Below are 12,485 nucleotides of genomic sequence, written 5' to 3'. Positions count from 1 at the left end.
TACAGACTCCTTGATTCAGGTCACAAATCTAGGGTGATTTTTCGCCACCGATTGGTTTCCTTCCCTAGTTCCAGGGTTTGCAGTTCTGATTCCATATAAGGTATGCATTGAATTTTCTAATCTGATAGGCTCTTTAAATGCAGCTCAGGAATTGATAGACACTCCCCTTCTGGTTTCAAAGTGGTTATTTATGAACGTTTCTATTGTGATTAATTCTTTTGTATCAAGCGTGAAGTGTGATTCCACAGTTCTTGCAGATATTTTTAATTTAGCCAGTCGAGGGGCAATTTTCTTTTCCCTCTTTAGACAATACATATACACACACAAAACATCTGATAATGATATAGCATTGTTCAACTTAAATCCTACACTGTCTTTTGATTTCTTGCTCACCCTCTAATTATTTTACATTACGGTTGCCAACTCTGGTTTGATGTATTCCTAGAGATTTGAGCATATGACCTTTGACCATCTGGCATTTGATGATGTGACACTTGTGCTTAATCACATGACATTTGATTACATGACACTTACCCACTTTGCAAATGTTACTGGATTTATTTCAGTTGAGTGTTTCAGTACACCAAGCCCCAAATGAAATATTTGACTTTTTTCTTTTTAACATGCAATGAATAACATAATTTATAAATCAAAGAACACTAGAATAGAAAGTTGTAAGGATAAGTGATGTTTAAAAACTACTTCAATAATGTTTCTATCGACTGCCATGGGAAAACACCAAGTGAATACCACTGATTCAACAAAACCATCATTGGTATAAGTAACTTCGAACAAAAGCTTTCGTACAATTTTAGGACTTTTTACATTAGGGTTGCCAACTCTGGTTCTCAAAGAGAAGTACCAATGCAGGAGCAGGCCATACTCCTCGCCTAAGTCACATATCCCTGGATTCCCTTAGTATTGTTATGACTGAGATGGGAGGAGTGCACTGTTTATTCCAGTTCCACTTCTTCACAGCTGGCAACACATATTTACATTTTTTCCCACTTACCGATATGGTCAATCATAGACTCTATTTTTATCCCAGAATTAAAAAAACAACAACCAGGTTTCTTTAATAAACAACAAAATTATCAGTTTATTATAAAACAAATCTTAACCAGTAATGAAGCAAAGCATAACCACACAGATCGAAATATAAAAGTTCCCTTTTTACCTTAGCCCCTCACACATACACCAGTTAACTGAAAAAAATAAGAGATTTACTCTTCAGAGCTCTAGTACAAAAAAAAGCTGGCCAAAATAATTGCTAATTCTTAAAGAAAAAAGAGAAGATATGAAAAGATGTCAGAAGTCCTTTTTGGTTTGGCATCCCAAATACATAAATACAGCTGTCACTGGGATCTTCCTAGAACAGTTCTTGACAGGCGATTGTTGAAGATCAGTTTTGGCAGGCTTTCCAGGGAAAATGGTTTCAGGCAGTTTCTTACAATTGCTTCTCAAGAGATGGAAAGCTGGCAGGCTTTTTCAAAGAGCTGGAACAGACTGAGCTGGGTGTTGCTCCCTTGGCAAGTTTTCTCCAACTGCCTTTTCAAACCATTGTCCATATCTCAACTCACTGTCAAAAGTGAAACCAAAAACATCTCTGGCGTCAAGCAGCCTGACCGTAATAAATCTTGGCCTGTCACTTCTCTGTCAACATTTTCCCCAAGCCAAAAGCAACCCCTGCTGGGTAATTATTTGAATGCAGGTGCCTTCCAGTAACTGTTTACAGTCCAGACCTCTCAGTGACCCTTGTTTAAAAAAAATCCATGGACTCCTTTTCAGTTTGAATCCACAAAGCTTCAAAATTTAACAAATAAAATTGAAGCGCTCGTAACAGTATCCAAAATCTATTGATCTCAGTCTTGAATATACTCAAGACTGTGCATCCACAGCCCTCTTGCTAGAGAATTCCAAACATTCATAACCCTTATACAACACCCTACATCACATGCTGGTGTCAACACTCCCTCCAGTTTCCATTTCTCTCATTCTCCCCTCCTTCACTCTCTCTTTCTCCCTTGCTCTAATTTGTATTGCTCTCTCTCACACTCCCTCTTCCAGTTTCTATTGCTCACTCTCACACTCCCTCCTCCATTTTGTGTTGCTCTCTTCCCCCTCCCCCAGTTGTTACCCCAGTGTTCACAGAGTTTCCAGGTGGTTTTTGTTGGTGCTGATCCCATCATCTTCACAAGCTTCAATGAATAGATGGGAGACCAGCAGGATCCAAACTAAACGGTGTGATTGCAAGCCCGGACAGTCGGTGTGCTGCATATGCACGATTTGCACGTGCAAGGACCATTTCTCCCGACTCACCAGGAGCAGCGCTCTGGAGACCAGTTGCCCATTTCGGTAGACTCCTGGCCAAAACGGAAGGCTTGGGAACCTTAATTTATATTTAACCACATCTGCTATCTATCAGCTCAAGTAACTAATAGATAGAAATCCTTTGCAATTTGGCTGCAGTAAATATGTCAGGCACAATATATTGCTTCTAAAATCATGCTGTGATCTTCATGTAATGATTTTTGATGATTGTAATAGCTAAGTTAACTGTCCATAGCCAGGGCAGCTGTTGAACTGCTACAATTGGTTTCAGTGCCCCTGGGTTAGGGAGATGCAAAACAGCAACACCAACAACTTGCATTAAATAGTGCATTTACCGTAATAAAACATTCTGAGGTGCTTAACAAGCATGATATCAATAAAAACACCCAGCCACAGGAGAAGATATCAGGACAGATGACCAGAAACTTAATCGAAGAGATACACCCACAATGCTGTGAGGCAGGGAGTTCCAAGTTTTTGACCCAAGGACAGCGAAGGAATGGCAGTATAGTTCCAAGTGAGAAATGTGTGGGGCTTGGAGGGGTACTTGCAGGTGATGGTGTTTGCATGCGTCTGCTGCCCTTGTCCTTCTAGGTGGTAGAGGTCACAGGTTTGGAAGATGCTGTCGAATGAGGCTTGGTGAGTTGCTGTAGATGGTGAAGGGAGTGAATGTTTAAGATAATGGATGGGGTGCTGATCAAGTAGGCTGCTTTATCTTGAATTGTGTTGAGCTTCTTGAGTGTTCTTGAAGCTGCACTGATCCAGGCAAGTGGAGAGTATTCCAACACACTCCTGACTTGTGCCTTGTAAATGGTGGACAGGCTTTGGGGAGTCAGGAGGTGAGCTACCTGCTCTTGTAGCCACAGTATTTATATAGCTGGTCCTGTTAAGTTTCTAGTCGATGGTAACTCCCAGGATGTTGATGGTGGGGGATTCGGCAATGGTAATTCTCTGATTAGATGCTCTTTTGTTTGAGATGATAATTGCCTGGCATAGTTGAAAAGGTTGTGTATAATCAGTACGTGTTTCTGCATAAATGTTGGCCATTGAATGAGGTACCAGAAGTTTGTTAGTATTTCTGGAATTGTACTCCAGCAAAACTCAGTGGCATCAGGGAAGGAGAGTGTAAAATTGGACAGAAAAATTTTAATCCACCAATTTTCATGTTATTTAGCATGGAATCGCTATGGACTGAAAAGGTATTCTTATGTACGTAATAATGAATGCATTCATCCAGCTAGGACTGCCACTCTAGCTACTTAGTATTCTGCAACATGGGGTGACCTTATCATTTCTTGCCGAGTCGATTTTAGAAGACTTCAGTTTTGATATATTTCATTCAAAGTCCTTTGAATGTCAATTAATCCACCTAAAGTGCTGTTCTGTAATTGTTTTGCACAGGACTAAAAGCTGACAGGAAGGGGAATAGTGAACAAATGTTCATTATTTGTGCAATTTTCTATCAAATATTTCTTGTTCACGTTTGATTATTAGGGCAGGAACATTTCAAATGAAATCTGTGGTGTAAAATTAAGTGCTATTTTTGAAATGTTCATTCTGAAACAAATTCCCTGAAAATACTTTTGATTTGACCACTCATTGCCTGAATCACAAAACATAAAAGTACATTTTCTGCCGTACATTATTTAGACATGCATTTACTGCATGCTGAGCTGATCCCTCCAGTAAGTAGATCTCAGGCTTGTGTAATTGACTCCAAACCATATATTCTAGCCGGCAATGTTTGAACTTACAAAGAGATACATAGAATGTACAGTACAGAAACAGGCCATGCACTCCAACCAGTTCATGCTCGTTTATGCTCCACGCAACTGTACCCCTCTTCTAAAATAGAAATTAAGTCACACATTACAATGGGAGTTCAGTTTCCTGTTTAACTACCAAATCAACTGATTGTGCTAAATTTTTGTGTTTTGTGTGTTGCTGCTTTCCTCAACAATGCAGGTAAAGGTCAGGGTCTTTGGACCCAGTTGGATGTATGCTTTCAGCCTTGACTGAGATTTCTCTGCTCTCACTAAATGATAACCATCAGGTCTCACTTTGGTCTCTGAATGGAGAACCATGCAACAGTAGAGCATTTCACCTCAACAAAACTTGCAAATAACCAATTTTGTCTTAATTACACAACCATTTTCTAACCTCTGGGCGCATCAGCTTCAAGTTTAGATCTAAAATATTGTTTATCAGCATTCCCCCTCACAGTCTTTTACATTATTCTCTCCTTTCTTTGGATTATCCCCTGCTCACTATGTTTCAACAACTGAGAGGGCATGCAGGCAGGCAATCTGCTCCTAAGCCTCTCCTAGTGTTGTGCTAGTGTTATTTTAGTTAAACCAAAATGGGTGGCACTGGGTAGCCCAGTGATAAAACACTAATATTCCAATTAAACTAAAAGAAGCTCTAAACAAAATAGCCCAAAATTATTATTCAGTCCGCAACATTAATGATCTATTTAACATCCTGGCGGACCTTAAGTGCACCATGTGACCCCTCTTCAGGTCCACTAGGGGGACACAAGACTGCAGAAGAGAGGCAAACAGTTCAGTTCACCCATGCATTTTGGACCTGTGGATGGCTTTTTTGCCAGGCTCGGGGGCAGACCCACAAACTGTTATGCTAGGAGATGCATGGGAATGGTACATGCTGTTTTTTTGCCCCTCATCTCCACACAGGTTACATTGCACATTTCTGTTTAGTTACATAGTAAAGGCATTTTGCAATATTGGCAGTAACCCAATGAACCAAAAAGCAACGGCAAGATTCCACATTTCCAATTGTTGAAAAGACCTAATGTTCAATCAATTACAATACTGGCTGGCATAAGTCCAGGTTTTCTATTTAAACTAACTAGTAGTGAAAATCAAATATACTAAATAACCTGAATCAAATTAATGATGAAGAATATAAATAACTAGTGTGACGGAAATCACACCTGCCCAATGAAACATATTAATTTCGTCATGTGGAACACTACTTGAACATTTTTTACTGGATATTGCACATAACTTGTTTAAACAAAAACAACAGAGCTAACCAGCTGAAAACATGGTTGTACATATGCATTCTGAGAGACAGTTGCTTAGAGAGACGATGGGAGTGCTCCCTGATTCAATTAGTGAGATGGGTTTTGTTAATAGTGATTGCGAGCCATTGACTTCGTAAAAGACAAACCTCCACCTCCTCTTCCTCCCCCCACCCCCCCCCCCCCCCAGTACCTCCTAAACCTATGACCTCTACCACATAGAAGAACAAGGGCTTTCAAGTTCTCCTCCATGTCACACACCATCCTGACATGGAAATATATCACATTTCCTTTACCGCATGAACTGCAGCGGTTCAAGAAGGCAGCTCACCACTACCTTCTTAAGGGCAATTAGGGATGGGCAATAAATGCTGGCTCAGCCCGTGATACCCATAACCGGTGAATTGATAAATAACTTTTTTTTAAATTATCCCTCCCTCCCATGTCAACGAGTCTCATCAACACACTGCACTAAAGAATTACTCCGACAGTTTCTGGCAAATTTTTAAAAAGTTATGTTCAGTTTTCTTTCATTTGCTGAATGTGCTTATTCACTTTACTGGGCATTGGCACTGGCACTTTACACAAGTTCCACTCTTTAAGTGTAACTTTAGCAGCAAATATCTGTGGACTGTTTTATACTATTGAAGGATGGGGGGATGAGCAGGAACTACAGCTAAGCCTGATCCTATCTGAAACCACTGTTTTCAAACGAATACCTTTCAATTTGATTCTTCGGATAGCAATCAGGCATGGGGCACCTTCTCCTCACCTAGCAATGCTATAGTCAATTGTCGAATCTGTGTTGAAATGATTTAATTCATACAAACAGGGACTGAATTTGGTCCTGTCAGTAGTGCACCAAGCAATGCACATACTTGTTGAGCACATCAGGAAGCAGTTCTAGCATTTTTTATATATAACACTGATTTAAAAATAGCAATACTTGGCTGTTTGACTTTGCTTTTGAACTGGAACTGTGGCACAGCTCCAGTATTAGGTCTGGATAACCTATGTGGACTGGGGCAGAGAAAGTAAAATTCATATTTGGTTAAAAATAGATCCATTTTACTGTTTGGCTATTGAATTACAATAATTTTTCCTCAATGATCCAGTGTCATAAAGTGCTGAAAATGTGCTATGTCCATGGCAATCTCAGTCTATAAACTTATTGGAACTGGTATTGTTTATTTTTTAAACTTATATTGTTACGACCGCTCAAGACAAAGCCCCCAATCAAAATATATGATTCTGATTGTGGTGGGAGAAATGCACTGTTGATTCAGTCCTGCCCCTCCATAGATCACCTAATATATCATTTTAAACTTTCCAAATTATGAAAGACTCAGCCAAATTGTACCATCTATTAACCCCCAAATGAGGCTAACTAAAACAGGTGTCTTTACATCAACAAATTAACTATTTAATTAGAAAAACTAAATTCTTAAACACTACTAAGATATAAATAACATTTAGAAAAGAAGAAATTAGTGTCCTTGTAGATCTACGCTCCTGCTGAAGTGAAATCTTCCAACGTGGAACAGTCCAAGGTTGCTTGAAGTCCTCAAAGCTGTCCGATGGGGGAAAAAAAGGTTCTTCAACAGTAGAACAGTCTGTAGCCTAGTTCAGTAGTTGAAGTGATGCTTTTCTTCTCCAGCGATGAATTCAGCAATTAACAACTTGCAAACTCTTTTTAATGAATCAATTTGGCTTTAGGATTTTTGAGGGATAAAAGATTGTCACAGTCTAACTTCCCTTCCTTCAGTTTAAAGTTTCAAAGATCTCTGTTCCATTCATGCTGGTCCAGCTGTCTATGTCTGTAAACTGTGTCTCAAAAGTCAGTCTTTTCAGCCAGTTTCAAATGTCAATCGGCAACATTGTATCTTTGTCCTTGTTCTCCAAATGTCTGTAACCTGCGGCAACGAGAATGCATTCTTTGACTCAGTCCCTGGCGCTTGCTGTCTTAAAGCAGAACTGATCCTTTTCCAGCCTTAAAGACACACCGCATACTTGCTGGAAAAAAAACTACAGGATCATAACAATATTAATTATAAGGCAAAAAGGTTATAGATAATTATAACTAGATCTGTATTGTTGAGGTAAATAAGAAATGAGGTTGGCAGGGGTAAGGGATAAAATATTTTTCTCTGGTGAATATTAAGAGAAGATTGTCATATCTATGAAGGCAGCTACCTTCTCCTGTGCTCTCACCTTGTTATCCCCATTGTCTTGTACATTACTTTGAGGATGAATTGATTTTGGCAAGTTAATCCAACTGACGACTGACAACTATAGGTTGGCAGGCTCCAACCTTGCGTCAATAAACTACCTAACATGGAAATGTAAAGACAACGGCTTTTGTTCAATAAATACCTAATGACGTTATCCCCTCCCCTAATTTATTAAAAGCGACACTTTCCATTAGTGGTTGTGATGAGAACTTAAATAGAATCTGTCAAGAGGAAACCAAGGCACAGATGGGTTGGGGGAAATGTCAAAGAAGTGATATGTAGTCCGTTCAGAACAATCAGGATCACACACAATAATAACCATTCAAGCCTAATTGAAAAAGCTGTACCATCTTGAAGAGATTTCTCATTTGGGTTGCTTAAATTTCACCTGCATCTATCTGTTTATCACACATATAAATGATTATACACAAGGATTAAATTTAATGCGAGTATTTGATTTGACCTAATTTGGCAGAAATTCAAGGTAGTTGAAATAGCTCTCTTCTGTGTAATTTGCAACTTTCTATTTTTCTGCAAGAAACACCTTAGAATTTTAACTTTCAGGTGCTGTCGGTGAAGACAGCAGTTCTACACTGAGTTATCTGAATGCAATGCAGTTTCAGCCAATGTATAAGAGGAAAGCAAACTTACAATGCAATTTAATTTTGCCATAGTCTTTTAGCGGTGGGGTACCAATACACTCTCACTCCCTGAACCTCTTCCATTGTAAATTATGTGTTAAGTTCCCCACTAGGATTTATTTCAGGTGCCCTTGTATTGCTGTATGTTAATACACTGTCAGAAGATGGTACATCAGTTGTATTCCCAAATTGTGAGCCTCCAAAATCAATTTGGGCTGAAATAGATCTGCAATCATAGTCAGAAGAGACAGTCAACTTGGCTCATCCTATGTTGTCCGCATGTGGGTAATGGGGACTCCAGATGTGGCTAATTGCATTTCTAATTAGCAAATAAAGAAATACATAATAGACACCGTGATTGGGCATGTGATCTGAATACACCCATTTGGACGGTGTATGCATGTGTACTTTAACCTTTTTGAGCTTTTGTTGACAAAATAGTAAGATGAAAAGCAGAGATGCGAATGTTGTTGATTATTATATTTTACTGACTTGTGTGAATGGTGGTAAATGTTTGTTAAATAAATATACACGTATTGTGTGAGTGTATGTAAGGCATATTCTACAAAGGTTAGTGCACATAGATAAATCGATAAACGGTAGTCACACCTTGGCGAGTCACCAATTTCCATTGGACAACACTGCCCCAGAATCCTAGACTGGCATTCAGGTGTGGCAGCTGATTGTTGCCCAGCTGTTCATCACAGATGGGATGTACTGTTTTTTTTTGATGAAATTTCAAATTCTCTGTTTCCATTTGGTTTTATTTGTTTCGGTTTCCACATTAACATCTCTAGGATGTTATCATTTACACAGTGTCTTTTTGCTCTCATTTTTAAGGGCAATCCTGTTTTAAAATGAATAAGCAATAGGCTAATTAACTGATGTGCGGTGGCGGCAACAGCCTGTGTTCACTGTGTTCTTGGAAGCACCCACATTGGTGGCATGGCAATCCAATTAATTTCACTAGGGTCAGGTCATTTAAATAATTGGAATACGCCCCCTGTACATCTGGGAGAGGGTCAGGCTTTTAATGTGCCGCAGCACTTAAAATGAAAAGGAATGTTTTTTTTCCTGGAGGCGAACTGCTATTACTATAGATGGCTGGAGGAATACCAAGAAGCACCTATTCACTGATGTCACCTTGGAGATCCTGCTAGAGGAGGCGACAATGAGGAAAGTTGGCATTTTGGGGATTCAGGGAACTCTCATAAGTCAATCACTGTACCCTAGGCATGACAGGAGGTAACAAATATGAGTCATTTCAATCTCTTATGTCCAGAGGTTATGGGAACCAATGAATAAATTCTCAAACTGAGAAAGATTTCCAAGATAGACTTGAATTAAAAATGCTCACTGAAATGAAAGGATACTTAGACTATGCAAACAATCATCTTACAGCATGGTGCCACCCCCAGATATGAAGCTTACAAAGCACCACGCCAACCTTTCACATCTGACATCCCCCTCATTACCATGTTAGCAAACAAAAGAAAAGAACAACAAGATGAATAAATAGGTTTTTAATAAAACATTTTCATCTGAATCCTTTGATTCATTTAACACCACAGGTAATTGCTACCAGAGAAACTCATTCTTAAACAGATTACTAGAATGCAGGTTGTTGGTATTCATTCATTGGCATAATCCATGCATGTGGTGAGCAATAGTTCTGAATCTAAATCTAAACACACCCCAGAAATGCTGCTGTGCAACACGATAAAACAAATTGAGACAAAATTTAACAAATTGCTTCATGCACTCATAGAAGTGGGACCTCATAATTTGCTAACATTTATGTTCATACTGTACTTTTTTCAAAGTCCTTTATTAAGAACAGAGGAACAAGAACAGGCCATTCAGCCCCTCAAGTCTGTTCTCCCATTGAATTAAATCATGCACCCCTCAACCTCAATAAATCTTCCTTCACAGTGTAAAGGTTGATTGTGACAATCTTAAGATTTCATACATCACTGGATAATATTTTTAATAAATCCAATTAATGCATTTATTGAAAATTATGTATCACAATGTTTTGGGCCTGAAAATATCAAATATTTTATAGAAAATCACTTATTAAAATATATTTAAGGGGTTTACAAGGAATAGTAGGAAATTGTTCTGAAGAAGGATCTAAATGTAATGTTAACCTATCTTATCTCCTTGAGAACACTGCTGTTAGCCATTATTCCTGTTTTTATCTTAGTTTGTTGTTTATTTTCTTCAAAATGCATTTTGCTTTGCAAGATGTAGCACTTAAAGAGGTACTTTAACATTTTGTTGCATAAACAATGCTTGAGTCATCAAATCTGTACATTAAAAACATAAGCATTCAGGCAAAACCCCATCAGTTCCTTTTCTTTGTTTGCCTTTTCAATGCAGAGCTAAAATTTAGTGAAATTTACTTCACAGTTGAATTAGAATGTTTTCATTTTAATTGAATGAGTACTTTGTGCAACATTTCTGCTTCATACTCCTCCTCAGCCTGATTCAGAAACAAAAATGATTTTTTATCCCACCACTCAGTAATTGTTGCACTCTGTAATAGAAACTTAGGACTGGATTTTATCTTCCCACCGCCAGGAGCGGCGGTGTGTGGAAAAAAATATCGGCCCACATGTGTGGGCAGCACGCCACCAAGCTGCCGCAATTTAGCGTGCAGCGACTCATTGTAATACACCGGTCTGGCCGCTCCCCTCAATCACGCGGTGGGAGCAGGCTCTGCAATGCTGGCAATGGCGTCAGCTGCCTCTGCGCAGGCCCTGGGTCCATTTTTAAAGGGCAGCCAGATTTGCCGCAAAAATTGCATATTTAAACCTGTACCCCCTCAGGACACCACAAATAAAATTTTGCCCCCCCCCCCACCAAAACACTTGCATTGCATTCTTGCCCTCTCCCCCTCCAAAACACTTAAGTTGCCGAGTGACCTCTCTCCCTCCAACTGCACAAAATGCAGAGGTCACCCCTCCCCCCCCCATACCCACTATACTAAAAACCTACATTCATCCGTTCCCCATCTTGATGGTGCCAGCTTTCCCTGGATGGGAAAGTGAAGGAGCGTTAGTGCCAGCCACCGCACGGAAGATCCCAGGCAGCTGGTAAGATCGCGGTCTATGTTATTTAAATGTATTTATCTCCTTTATTTAAATATTCAAAGTCAGGTCCCGTTGCCGAGTGGCAGGGGATCCACCATGAAGCCTCGCCACCACCAGGAAGATCGGGCGTTGGGCTCTGTGGTGATCTGCTGCCAGTACGATCTTCTGGCCCCGCCTCCCCCCCCTCCCCACACCGCCACGGAGCCCGACGTCAGGAGCTCAACAAAATTCCGCCCTTAATATGCTTCAAAAGTTAAGGCTTCAAAACGATCCTGAAGTTGTTTGAAGCCTGTTTTCCAATTCTAAGACTAGTTTAATTAATTTGTTCTTTTTTATGCACTCTATATTTCTTGCTGAAGAAATCTTAAGTTCTTCAAGCTGCAGAATATTTTAATTAATACAATGATCCCTTTTAAGTCCAACACTGAAATTCTCAGAAGATCAAACTTTGCACATTAAAGCACATTCAGACAGATGTACTACTTTGTGTTCCATCTGTTTGCACATTGGCTTCTAAACTCAACAGATGGAACTATTATCTCCCTTCGGATTACCAACTTCCTCTGTTCCCTTTTTAAAGCTGATTTCATGCAAGTTATGCATGAAGTTCATTCATTTCTCCTTTGCCATTAATGCCACACCGGATGTTTCGGATGTTTCCATCTTTCGCAAAGAATTAATTGGTAAACAGAATTTGTGTTTCAGATGAGAACCTTCAAAATGGCAAATTTGGTGCTTTATGTAATCTTAAAATTGATTTTGTATTGATTAATTCAAGTTCTCTAGCTCTACATTTTTATTTAAGCTGGCAATATTGATGTGCAAATATATTTTCAGTACATTGGCAGGATTTAAATTCTGTTTTGACTTCCCAGATGGTGAGTTCTTGGCGAAACTTGGTGAGGCTGCTGGAAAGAAATTATAGGGTGAATAACATCAGTTGTTGTCATGCCCCTTAAAGCATGTGTCTCAAGACTGCCAATGCCCAGGAGCAGGCTGCTTGTTTATTTTCTAGCTGGAGAATAGTGCATAGTTTGGAAATTGGTGTGAGGGGAGTGCAAAATAATCCAAAAAATGGTGGTGAGGGAGAGAGAAAATGGAGAAATAATATCATTAGTGACAACTAAGCCAAACATGCAATATT

Source organism: Heterodontus francisci, chromosome 33 (genome assembly GCF_036365525.1).
Source record: "Heterodontus francisci isolate sHetFra1 chromosome 33, sHetFra1.hap1, whole genome shotgun sequence".
NCBI lineage: Eukaryota > Metazoa > Chordata > Chondrichthyes > Heterodontiformes > Heterodontidae > Heterodontus > Heterodontus francisci.
This window is presented reverse-complemented; position numbering follows the sequence as displayed.